Source organism: Notamacropus eugenii, chromosome 3 (assembly GCF_028372415.1).
Source record: "Notamacropus eugenii isolate mMacEug1 chromosome 3, mMacEug1.pri_v2, whole genome shotgun sequence".
In the NCBI taxonomy this organism is placed as follows: Eukaryota; Metazoa; Chordata; class Mammalia; order Diprotodontia; family Macropodidae; genus Notamacropus; species Notamacropus eugenii.
Window position 1 is genome coordinate 28109863 of NC_092874.1, and position 13055 is coordinate 28122917.

Consider the following 13055-nt stretch of genomic DNA (forward strand, 5'->3'; position numbering starts at 1 on the left):
ATGATTTAATGATGGGATTAAGGCCATTGACATTAGAAAACCCTAGAGCTGGTGTTTAATTACCCCAGCTGGCTCAGGAAATTATTCCCCCAATCAGTAATATACATTGGTTGTCATCCATAGCATTAGGCACTCTAAATGATTGGGAGCAGGGGAAAGTGGGTGAGGTTTCTCTCCTACCATTAATCATTCAATCACCAAGCATTTAGTAAGTGCCTACTACATACCAGGCACAGCACTAGGCACTCATCCAAATCTAGATTAGTTTTGTAGCAACCAGAGGCCAAGGCAACCTCGAAATCATATGTTAATGTGAATAATTGGGCTCCGTTCCCTTCCTGGTGTTCCTATCCAATAAAGAAGAGGAAGAAGGAGGAAATGAGGCCTATATTTGGCACATTTTGATTAGTAGGATCATGAAAGCAGCTTAGCACTGACAGGACCACAGAGGCAAGATGACCTTCACACAGCAGTGTTCCCTCAGGGTCAGAGGTGAAGTCATTTTAATTAAATAGAGAATCTTGTCTGTGTACATTGCATCTGTCCTGTAAATACAGTAGAAGATTTCAATCTCTGGTCCTTTCAATAATGCTTTCAAAAGTACTTAAGGAGCAGACTGATACATTCCTAAAAATTTTTTCCCATAAAGCAAATTTCTCTATGTTGAATTGTTTTCCCACAAACTCTCATTATAAAATTGAAATTTAGTCCCCCAGAGAAGAAAAGAAATTAAGTCCCAGTCTCAATTACAAGATCATAGCTTTAGGTTTGGGAGGGACCTTAGACCTTAATCTTCCTCATTTTAAGATGAAGAAACTGAGGTCAGGAAATATTGAGTGACTTGGCCAAAGTAACATAGCAATGTATTCAGGTGTTTTTTTGATTTCATTATTGAAAGAATGATGACCTTGTAATAAAATATTAATAACAGTATTCAAAGTCTCATGAAACATGAATACAAAGTAGCTGGTAATTTTTATGGTTGCCCCTATAGCTTAAAGGAGCTATACATATGACAGTTTCCCTAAGGAAGACCCACTGGATCCACATAGAAGTCATTTAAATTGTCTTAAAGCCTTCTTCAGCTATTCTAATGGATACCTTTGGCTGTTGAGACCTAATATCTTAGTATTTTGTGAAGGCTGAAGAAATGAATATGTTCGTGTGGGCTGAAGGGATGTTGGAAAGCAGTTGAAGAAATAATGAAAAATGCAGAAGTAATTGAACTTATGCAGACAGTGCTTACTGATATCACAGACAGTAAATGCAGAAAATGGGGAACCTAAGGACTGAAATACCCAACAAATGGGATCTGAAAATCAGGCAAAATCAAACCAACACAGAGTCACTTCTCTGGTTTATAATGCTCTAATGCACACTCCCGGGTACTGTTTCCAATTAATGAACTGAACCTGAACCAAAAGCCATCTCTAAATAAAAGGTTAAAAAATGTTCTCTCCTTGTCTGGACTTGGTCCTGCAGCTCATCTAATTTCATGTGAGCTCAGAAGAGCACCAGGAGGCTGCTGCAGCCTCTCGGGGCAAAGGAAGGAAGAGGCAAAAATCGGGACAATTCTCATGATGCTCCTGCTTCCAGGTGAATCGTCAAGATGATTGACGCTAAAATGTTTCTCTTTCTGCAGTAATTATTGAGCAAATTGTCACAATGCTCTAATTTCATTTGTCTGTAACTAGGGATTTTTGTGCCTGGGACAAATATCACAGACTGTTCCTGGGGTGGGAAGTTGACAGGAGACACTGTCACATGATTCATGGGCATATCTGAACACCCAAGAAGCAACTGGGGTGAGGATTAGATGATTCGTATGAGGAAGAGAATAGCACCTTAGTTTGCCATCTGGTTGTGAGTTAATTTATAAAATTATTCTCTTTAACAAGTTACTAAGTTCTTTTCATTTCTATGCTACTGAAGGACAGTAAGCATTTTCAGTGCCTAATTTGATACCCTGGGGAATAACCCTTGCTGCCTCACCTTAGTTATAGTTCTCCCTGTGTGCATTTAACTTTGGAGGAGCTGAGAATGCACAGCTTTGAAGGCTGTAGAAACAACTTTAAAGCAGGAAATCCATCTCCTTTTAGCATGCTACTCATCTTATCTAGCCAGTCACCCAAGCCATCCTGCTGTCTGCCCAATTTCTCCCCACCTAAACTAAGACCCTTGCTAACAAGGACCCCAGAATTCATGCTCTCAGTCCCCAGGGAAGTGATTCATCATTCCATTCATTTTTTGGAATTATTGTCCTGGGTTAGAGTCATCTCAAATGAGAACATGATTATCTAACTGAATGGTCACTCAGGGCAACATATAAGGAGAAGATGGGCACAAATATAAAGTCAAATGACTGGAGATGTCCAGCACTTTTAAATGGAGAGGAAGATAAAGCCAAAGCTGGTCTATCAAATTCAGGGTGACTTCAGGGATCAAGTCTCATTCTCAGGTAGGGAAGGAATGGAACGAGTGATTCAAGTGGAGTGAAGTCAGCAAGGCTGAAGATACCTTGGAATGATAATGATCATGAGAACTCATTTTCATAACATTTAAGAAGCATTGAAAAGTGGTTTCCTCCTCCAAGCCTGTGAAGTGGAGGGAGGGAGAGAGATATGTGCTGTTGTTCTCCTCACTTATGAGCCAGTAGACTGAGGCTGAGAGAGGTAAAATAAATAACTTCCTCATGTTCTCCTAGCTAGGAAGTGTTTGATCCAGGACTGGAACTCAACTCTTCTGACTCCACATCAGCACCTTTTCTTCTCCTCCGCATCACTATCCTAACCTCAGATGTTAGGACCAATAGATCAAGGAACTCACTAGGCCAAAGAAACTGCAGAGCTAGACGGACATTTAAGGGATTTGAGGAATACATTTTTTTCTTCAGTACCTTGAAGTAATTTAGACAAAATGAGAAGCATCTTGGTAAACCAGCTTCATGCTTATTTGACATCCCTACCACTTTCTATCTCATTTTCTCCTTTTCCAGAATGACGACATCCTCCCTGCCTGTTCCACAGGGGAGCTAATTAATTAACTGAGATTGGAGAATTTTTGAAGATGGAAGATCCTATGAAACTGTTTAAGAACATCCATATATGCCATAATGGCATTATTATTACCTCCCTGACACATAGATGGTGAATAATCTTCCCTTAATGTGTTTGTTTTGAAAAGACAGTATTTTTTTTTCGAAAACTGACATAACGTTGGCCTATTTCTGCTCAAATAAGGCCTGTATGAAGTGAATGATATGCAGGCCTGACACTAACTGTGGTTTCTTGTCTCTCACTTTCAGAGCTGTTATTTTAATTTGCTTCATGCCAATCACTATGCTTGTCCAGGAAAACGATCATAGTTAAGGAAGCAGGTTTCCTATTGGTCCTAGCTGTCGACACAGGAGGAAAAAGATTTGAATTGAGTTTGTCAGGAAGTATCTGATTGGATACTGGTCACAGATAATGACTAGGTTTCTCTTTCCAGTAGTGCTCAAATGAGGTCCACTATGGAGGGGTTAGAAACTTGGATTTCAATATATTGAGCCAACTGGGTAGTCTAGAATGTATACAAGTTATATAGACCCAGGAATCTGTTTTGATGATGAAAAAGCTGTGGATATTAAGTCAAAAAGAGACAGAGTCAGATATTGACTATAACCCAAACAAGTGTCTTTGGTTCCTGGGTTAAGAGCATCAGTCCCACATAAAATCCGGAAGGTTTTTACAGGAAAAAACAACATGGAGAGCAGAAATGGGGAAATTCTAGTATGAGGCCTATCTCTCTCCTTGATTTTTTCTGGTCTATGCAATGATATTGCTACTGCTGCTTCTGCTGTAACACAGAGAGAATAATTTTCCCTTTGTTATGCTACTGTGACTGTCCCATTTAAAGCAGAGGTTCGTGGTGCTTCAGGATTAGAGCAGTTAAGAAGCTGTGAACAGTTATTAATCAACTGATCAAAACTTCAAAGGCCAGTGATAACATTCTCTAAATAACTAGCAGAATCCCCTGAATGTACCTCAGAATCTCTTTAACCTCTCTCTAATTTCTATTGTCTCTTTTTTGGTGTGTCTGTCAAGTTTCTCTCTCCTCCCTTCTTTCTCTATCCTTTCCCATTTTTTCAGCTTCTCACTGTCTTAATAAATGTATCTCTGTCTTTCTTCTTCCTTCTTTTCCTGATTTTCACTCATACTCTCTTCTTGACCTTCACACTTAGTCTCCATTTCTTGGTCAGTTTGGTTTGTTTTTCAGTCATGTCCAACTCTTCGTTATTCCATTTGAGATTTTCTTGGCAAAGATACTGGAATGGTTTGCCATTCCCTCCTCCAGCTCATTTGACAGATGAGGAAAATAAGGTTAAATGACTTGCCTAGGATCACACTAGAGTCTGAAATCAGATTTGAACCTGGGAAGAAGAGGTTTCCTGACTCCAGGCTCAGCACTCTATCCACTGCACCACCTAGGTGGTCTCCTTTTTTTCTTTCTTCCTCTATGTTTTTTTCTGTCCACTTTTCTCCTTTCCTGCATGTTTCTTTGTCTCTCACCTTTTCCCCATTTTCTCCCTTTAAAATGGCCATAATATGGAACCCTAAATTTTATTTTTGTCATCTTTTACATAATCAAGATAAAGTTTTGTGTTCTTTATTCTTAATTTAAAAAGCAAATGTTGAGTCTAAAAAATTATCTGAGAACAAAACTAAATTAAATTTCATTTTGTTAACATGGAAACCCAAATTTAGTTATCTACTTGTGAACTAGAAGGAAGGGAGCATGGGAGGAAGGGAGGAAAAAAGAAAGGAAGGAAGAAAAAATGAAGGAGGAAGAGATAGAAAGGAGGAAGAAGAAGGGAGGGAGGAAGATTCAGTCCTTAGCAAAGTGCCTGGCACATGGTAGACACTTAATAGATGCTTACTGATGTGATTACAAAGCATAGACTAGTCCTCTGCTAGTAACCCTCTGTGCCTTGAACTACAGTCATTTCCTTCTCTGAGACAGATTGAGCTTGAACTATCTGAGGAGTTTTAAGAGCCCCCAATCCTCACAGCAGTGGGAAATGGGGCACAGCGTCTACCTGGATGCTCATATTAGCTTTGATTAAGAAGTGATACCCATCAGATAGTAATCCTCTAAAGGTATTAAAGCTGACCTAAAGGCTGCATTCACCAGAGTTGTACAAAATCCTCAGTGGCTCCCTAGATGGGTCAGGATCAAGTACAAATTCCTTGCTCTGGTGCTTAAGGTCTTCTAAAATCTGGTTCCAAAATATTTTTCCAGGCTTACTTCATATGACTTCTCTTTATCTTTGCAAATTGAACTAATCCTAGTTGCTTCCCAGTCACAACTTGAGAGGTCCTCTCCCAACATTGTCCTCTGAACCTGGAATACACTCCCTCCTCATGACTTTTAGAACTTTCTTCCTCCAAGGACTTCCCTGAAGTGAAGGCTGTTCTGATTTCTCCCAATTGGATATTTTTTCTCCCTTCCATATTTTCACTTGTCTATATCTCTCCTTCTCCATCACTTTCTGTTATGCTTATTTGTATATAGGCTGTCTCTCTACTATTCCTCAGATGAATGAATGTAAGCTCCTCCAAGAGTGAAGATTCTTGTTCATATCTTTGTCCCCTATGACCTGGTATGTAGGAAACATTTAATAAAGGTTGACATGGAGATCAGGTCAAAGACACATAGTTATTGAGAAACTACTCTATTTAATTCACTATTACAACTCAAGAAATGGCTCCAGTCACTGTTTTAATAAAGGTGAATCCAGCCATACTCTCAGGGTCAGAGATGCAAATCAGAGGCATGTGCCTGCTAGCTGTGAGTATAAAAGCACAGAGATGGCACCCACCTGTGTGTGAGATCAGGGCAGATGTGGTCTGGTAGCAGCACCCAAGCTGCATTGTAGAGAGAAAAGCAAAAGTACTCTGAGTCCCTGGGTCCCCTTAGACAAATGGGCACCAACCTATTGCAGAGGTGTTGCCCTTGGGTAGTAGAAAATCCTTGGACCAACATTTTGGGCAGATCCCTATTTGGAGCATCATTCTAAGGGAAAATGATCTATCTTATGGTGTTGGAGGCCTGTCTGCCACTAGGGGGCGAAGGCCAACTCTGAGGATGACCACACATGCTGAGTGTACTGATGTTTTGTTACTGATCAGCTGTGTCTGCCTCTTCATGACCCTATTTGGGGCTTTATTGGCAAAGATCCTGGAGTGGTTTGTCATTTCCTTCTCCAGCTCATTTACAGATGAGGAAACTAAAGCCAACAGGGTGAAGTGACTTGCCCAGGGTCACACAACTAGTAAGTGCCTGAGGTCGCATTTCAGCTCAGGAAGATGAGTCTTTTTGATTGCAAGTCCAACCAAACAGATAATAATTCAACTATTAGTAAAATGTGTTGGTTTCTGGTGTCGAACCATTTGACAGTGAAAAGGACTTTAGTGATGTAGCAGCTGAGAAGTTGGGAGCTTCAGCACCTTCAGAGACAGTAGCTAGAGATCACTCCTCCACAATGATGGATGTTAGTGAGGATATATCTAGAGAATATCTAGGCAAGTAGGGTGGTGCTCTCCCACAGGCCCTTGGGCTTACTGGTCCATTGGTGGTAGCTGGTCAGCAATTGATGTTGGTGGTGGCAGAGATGAAGGACTCCACCTTTACAAGAGTTGCTCACCACCACCACCACCACCACCAATAATGGCCCTAGATTCTGTCTAGAAACTTGATTGGGAGTAGCAGTGGTGGATGTTTGTGTCTCTAGGTACTTTAATATCTCCAATAGGGCTCAAGGGGAGCTTATGTTTGAGGTAGTGGTGGTGATCTGTCCCACCTGAGGAATTCAGACTTCTCTTAATCTCAGGTCAAACGCCATTTCAACTAGACCTGCTTATATGTGTGACAAGTGACAACTAGTACCCATGATACCTAAACAGTGGCTCTCTGGGCAGGGGTTGCTTCCCCTAGACAACGTTTGCAGGCTGGGCTGGTGTCCTGAAAGACGTGCTGCTGTTCCTTGACACAGATTGTAGTCCTATAATTTTGTGGATGGTTTATGATTTTTGAGAGATGCCTAGGGTGAAAAATTCTTCACCTCACAATTAATCAAGTGATGAGCCTCTCTGAATGTTAATTAAGTAACATTTTCAGGTGTTGGATAGCCTTTCTGTCACTGGTCCTGAGCTTGAAGCTTGTCTAGAATGGTAGACTGCCCCAACTCAAATACAGGGCCACCAACACACCCCAGTGGAGCATCAAAGAAGAACTTCAATGGAGGGAGGCAAATGCTTTTATTCTGATTTTGTGAATGAAGAAACCAAGGCTCAGAGTAGTTCAATAATTTGCCCAAGAATCCAGAATCACTAAATGATAGAAGTTCATCTCTTATTTTTTTACTGTACTGTGAGGCATCTCTAGTATTTTTGCATTTTATCCTTGTGTTATTACAGAACGTCTTGGATGTAAATGGCCTGCTTTCCAACAAAGGCTGTATCTTATAGTTCTTTGTCCCTGACACTTAGGACGTACTCAATAGACACTTGTCCATGGATTCTTCCATTCATACATGGGCAGCGATCACTGGTTAGAAGAACCCTAATAGCAAATATGCCCCTTCCAGCTGAGATAGACTCTCACCTCTCAGTCCATTGTTCATGCCCCTCCTCCTCTTTGTCCTTCTAGTCCTTATACCTGAATAAAGATATCTTTTTCTAAACCTGGGGATTGTTGCAAAGAAGCTTGTAGTAGATAGAATGAGGTGGGGAACCTGGGGCTTCAAGGCCACATGTGGCCCTCTAGGTCCGGGAGTGTGGTCCTTTGACTGAATCCAAACTTCACAGAACAGATTGAATTCAATCAAAGGGCCACACTTGAAGACCTGAGGGGCCACATGTGGCCTCGAGGCCTCCGATTCACCACCCTTGACATAAGGTTTTTTGCCTTTCTTTGTATCACTAGTACTCAGCAGTGTCTAGCACATAAATTCATGTGGATGATTATGGTGACTTGGAGTCATGTGGACCTGGATCCAAATCCCACCTCAGACACTTACTAGTTGTGTCATGGGAAAGTCACCTAATATCTTTGTGCCTCAGTTTTTTCCTATATAAATCGAGATAATTGGATTCTAAAGTCCCTTTCCAGCACTAAATATCCCATGATTTATGTATATGGTGACACCTCAGCTCTGGCTCAGGCAACTGCTTGGTAGATGATCCATTTCCTCTTAAGTTCAGTTGTGTTTTAATTCCCCTCCTAAGTTCCATATGCAGTCCTTGGCCCAGAAACTTGTGGTCAATACTTTTCTTACTCCTATTTAATGCATTTTCTGAGCCCACACTAATAGCAAAGCCAGAAACTTTCTTGAATAGCTGCAAAACCTTAGCAGTTAAGACTGAAAAGAAGTGGACAAACTTTCTGTCTTCTGGTTTCCCCTAGTAATTATTTGTTCTTGCATTCTGGGGGCTCTGTCATAGTCCTTTTATGTATCTGTGTATTATAAAAATGCTTCCGTTCTATACAAACCTGTGTCTAAGCTCTGAGCTGCTAAGGCGGGCATCTTCTTCTCTGGCTTTCAATGGCTAGAGATGCCAGCAGGGATATTTTTGTTACTTGATCTGAGAGTCAATTCTGTGGGTAATTATGGGTGTGGGTTCTCTCCTTTTGTATTAAGACTTTTCTCTAGCATCACATAAAGGGCACTGCAGGGACTTGGCACGGAAGTGGTTGCACGCACTTTCAATTTAGCTCAGTGAATATTTACCAAAGACCTACTATGTGTAAAGCATTTTAGTGTTAAGTTCAGAGGTGTCAACAGGAACAGGAAATAGATGTTACATTCAATGGATGCACAACTAATATTAAACACTGACTCTGATAAAGTACTTTTAATTTAATTCAACATATGTACACACATACACATGCATATGGTGCATGTATAAATCACATGCGTGTATATAATGTGCATATAATATATTTCATCTATTTCTTTAAAGTATTGTATATAAGTAATATGCCTTCCTTACTGTGCTAAATAAATGCTTGTTATCATATATATAATAATATATATACATATAAATATACATATAGATATACATATATGCACACACATGTATACACATGTGCATGTGTATTGCATATTTGTATATGCATGTGTGTATGTAGCTATATAGACAGATTGTTAGATATATAATAGGCAGCATTTAATAACTCTTTAAAGAAAGAAGCTACTAGGAGGAAGGCAACACCAGATCGTGGGGATACAAAGACAAACTATCTCTGCCATGGAATTTACCAATAGGCAGAATGTGACAACAACTGATAGAGACCTCACTGGCCCTCTAGTCTAAACTGTATAGGAAAAGAATCCATACTCTCTTGAAAACCTCCTAGGACAGGAAATTCATTACTCCTTTAGAGGCAATCCCCTAGGGTACTTCTATGCTACTGGAGCAATGATGATTGAATTGTAGGCACAAGAAATCTGTTGATGATGATGGATGAGGAGGAGGAGGAGGAGGAGGAGGAGGATGGCGGCTGCTAGCATTTATATAGAGCTTTAAGGTTTCCAAAGTGCTTTGTAGGTTAACTCATTGGGTCTGTATAACAACCCTGGATGGTGGATGCTATTATCATCCCCATCAGATGAGGAACCTGAAACAGACTGAAGTGACTTGACTAAGCTGATGCTGGATTTGAGCTCTAGTCTTTCTGACTCCAAGTCCAACACTCATAATCTACTGAACCAACTAGTTGCCTACAAAGTACATGTTAAGTCATCTCAAGAAGAGATCACTGACACCTGGTCCTAGAGATATATGTTTAGGCTTATTTACTTTATCGCATTTGAACTCCAGAACAACAAAATGAAGAACGATTTCAGGCATTACTGCCTACATTGTGCAGATAGGTAATGTGATGCTGAGAGATGATAAGTGACTTACCCAGGATCACCTACCTAACAACTGCTAGCAATGTTAATTTTTAATATAAAACTTTTATTTTATTTTACTTTTTAATGAATAAACATTTATTTTTCTCTTTTTCCTCTTTCCCCTCTAGCTCACTGGAAAAAAATAAAAATAAAAACAAAATCCTTGTAACAAATATACATAATCAAGGAAAGCACATACCCATTGGCAATGTCCAAAACTCAATGAATCAATGGTAAAACCAAAGTCTTCTTGGTTGAAAGGCAGTACCATTGATTGGAATGTATACTAGCTTTAGAATCAGAGGACTTGGATTCAAATTCTGCCATTTTTACCTACTATCTTGGTGTCCTTGGGATGCCATTCTCTGAATTTCAGTTTCTTCATTTTTAAAATGTAGGTGTTGGATTAGATGAACTCTAAGGGATCTTCCAGGTCTAAGTCTAAATTTCTATAATTCAGGTCAATCTATTTTCCAGTAGTCTTTAATGATTCCAAGTATAACAAAGGATAGAGAGTGAGGGGAACTGAAAGGAGCACCTCATCACCCCACTCCCATTTCCTGGAGCTTTGAGAATGTGTGAGAAAGGAGAGAACACTAAAAGCTAGAGAAATCAAGGAAAGCTGCAAGGAAGATGCCCTTAAGCTGAATCTTGAAGGAAGTGGAATGGAAAGAGATTCTTTCATGCATGAGGTACAAACTATGTGAATATAAGGAGGCAAGAGACAGTCGACAGTCTATCCAGTTTAGCATAAATATGGAATGAGTGACCCTGGACAAGTCACTTGATCTTACAATGCTCTAGCTAACTTTCTAAGACTAGGAGTTGCAGAAAGAAAGTGCCAACCTGTATTGGCAGAGGGAAATTTGTCATCTGGGAATTCCCTATAGCAATTTCAACTGGTCATACAGTCAATATCTACCTTTATCTCTATGCCCATTCCTATCCCCCATCTCTTTTGCTATTGCCATCCTTATCACTATCCCTGTAGAGTCAATGAGGGGAATAATTTTAACTAATACAAGGACACTGGATTGGAACCTGATGATAAAGGACCTCAAATGTCAAACTGAGAAGTTTGTATTTTATATTAGAAGAAAAAAGAGAAGCAGTGAAGGTTTTTGAGATGAGGAGTAACATGGGCCAAACTTTTGCCCTGCAACATTATTTTGGCACATATTATAAAGAGAAGATATTGGCCCTGTGCCTTTGCTCTCTGTGTTATTTACACTTGAAATTTCCTCCCTTTTCTATATATCTCAAATCTTACTATACTGCAAGGCCAAGATCACATTTCACTTCCTTTATGAAGCCTCCCCTTACTAATTTTTCATTTTTTAACTCTATTGATGCTTTTTTTTTTACATTTTTGTAATTTCTGGAAATATACCCTACCAATGAACCCTTCCTTGTAACTAAGAAAAAAACATTTAAGCTAAACTATCCAGTAGAGTGACTACATCTGACAATGTATACAACATTCTGCCCTAGAAGTCACTGACCTTGCTATGGAGAAGACAGTAGTAGAATCTGTTCTCAGGGACCACTATTATCATTTGCTTCCAGTTCACTTTGTTTTCATTTGCGTTGTTGTAGTCATATAATCAGCATTGTTCTTTGTAATCTCTTTATTTGATTCTGCATCAGTTTGTGCAAGTTTTTCCATTTTTCTCTGAATTCCTAATTTTCATTATTTCTTCCTACGTGATGTGTTTTTTTCATTCTTCATTTAGAACAGAACAAGTGTTTTTCCCCTTTTTCTTAGCATTCTATGTATGTCTGTATGAATTATGTATATGGATTTGTTTATTTTTTTCTGTTTTCACTGTTCCATCCCCCCTTTTTACCTTTCCCTTCTCCCAACCAGATAAGAATGGGCTTCAAAATATTTCCCTTTAGACTTACAATAAAAATGCTACCTACCACCAGAAAAAGAACTGATGGTGTCTGAATACAGACTGAAGCACACTTTTTTCACTTACTTTATTTTCTTGAGTTTTTTGTCTATGCTTTCCTTCACAGCACAACTATTATAGAAATGTTTTGCATGACTACACATGTATAACCTATATCGAACTGCTTGCCTTCTTAATAAGGGATGGTGAAGAGGGAGGAAGGGAGAGAATTTGGAACTCAGAGTTTTAAATACAAATGTTAAAAATTGTTTTTACATGTTACTGGGGGAAAATAAAATGCTAAGTAAAAATATCTTCAGAAAAAAATATTCCCCTGTAAAACAGCTTAAAAAACATTTTGTGGAATTCTTTTCCAAGAAGTTTTCTTTTTTGTCATTCTTCTTCTTTCTATTCCTCTCCAGTATTCTCTATACTTTATTTTTCCATTCATGGTCTAGATCTTTACTTGTTATTTTCTTCCCTTATGTAACTCTTGAAGGTACAAAGCTACCTCTTTTATATAATTTCTATGTTATTGCAATGGTAGATCTCACTTTATCCTTCCTTAACTTCATATATGTTGCATATATGTACATGTATATGGATTAGGGTTTCTTTTGGCTTTATTTGGTCCTTTATGTGCTTTGCCTTTCTCTCATATACACAAATTCATCAAAGAAAGGATATTGTATATTGGAAATTATTATGTATATTAAGTCATGTGGTCTAGTCCTAGGTCGTGCCCTTACCATAATCATCCTTATATCATAAAGTGAAATATCTACCTCTGGTTCTATGTTTATCTAACCATCTTTGGTTCTGGCTTTCTCTAGGTACACATTTATCTGTTCTCCAAAGGTAGGATACAGTTCTGGGGGCGGGGGGCTGGGGTGTTATCATCCTTCTTTGAACAAGGTAGTCTCTTATTGTACCCATTCTCCCTGGATAAAATCCAGTACAGTGAGCACACAAACACACACACACACACACACACACACACACACACACACACACACACACCCCTAAATATGTAAGTATATGTGTGTCTATTTGAAATAACCTTATATCTTTGGTCTTTAATTTTTTTATTTTGGTCTGTTAAAAAGGAAGAAATTAACTTAATTGTTTAATCTTTTCTTAATAATTGCACTTGTTGACATGTCTTGTGCTTTTTTTCTTATTTCTTATTTTTCTTATTTATTTCTTATCTACCTCGGCAA